Raw genomic sequence first — 882 nt, forward strand, 5'->3', positions numbered from 1 at the left:
AACACAAGACACAGATCTCTTTTTGATATACCTCCTGTCCATATCACACTGTGTAAAAACTCTATGCACATAAATGGCCCCAAAATATGGAATTCATTACCAGAAGATATTAAAGTAACCCAGTCTGAAAATCAATTTAAGACTCTTCTCAAAAGCCACTTAATCACCCTAGACTAAATGCTAAATACTCAGTACACATTTACTCACCTATGTACTACCACATCATAACTGGAACAATCACATTGAACCTTTTATCCATTGTTGACAGGAATATAATTGAATCTTTTTTTCACAAAAGCATTTTAGAATATAAATACGTATATCTTTGTATTATACAAATTTTGATTCATTTATAATTAATATTCTACTGTACAACTGGTCCCTCGTTTTTCGTAATTAATCCGTTCCTGGAGCCGTTACTATAAACGAAATTTACGATTTACGAATCAATTTTCCCCATAAGAAATAATGTAAATACAATTAATCCGTTCCTGACACCCAGAAGTATTAAAACAAAAAAATTTTTAACATGAAATATACATGTAGTACATAAGCAATACAATGGGAAATGATGAATGAAACATTAACAGCATAACACTTACCTTTATTGGAGATATTTCTTAGTGTATGGGAGACTGGAGGAGAAAGAGTGGATTGTTTATAGTTTAGAAGGGGAATCCCCTTCCATCAACACCTCAGGTACCATTTGCTTTTCTGGGGTTGCTTCTCTTCTCTGTTTCTTAATGCCACAGGACCACCTTGAGAGTCACTGGAGTCCTGTCTCACAAAATAACTGTGGAGAGAGCTCTGTTTATGGCGTCTCTTTAACACTTCCCTAAAATGGCCCAAGACTTTGTCACTGTACATGTTGCCAACCTGGCT

Source organism: Cherax quadricarinatus, chromosome 38 (assembly GCF_038502225.1).
Source record: "Cherax quadricarinatus isolate ZL_2023a chromosome 38, ASM3850222v1, whole genome shotgun sequence".
Taxonomy (NCBI): Eukaryota; Metazoa; Arthropoda; class Malacostraca; order Decapoda; family Parastacidae; genus Cherax; species Cherax quadricarinatus.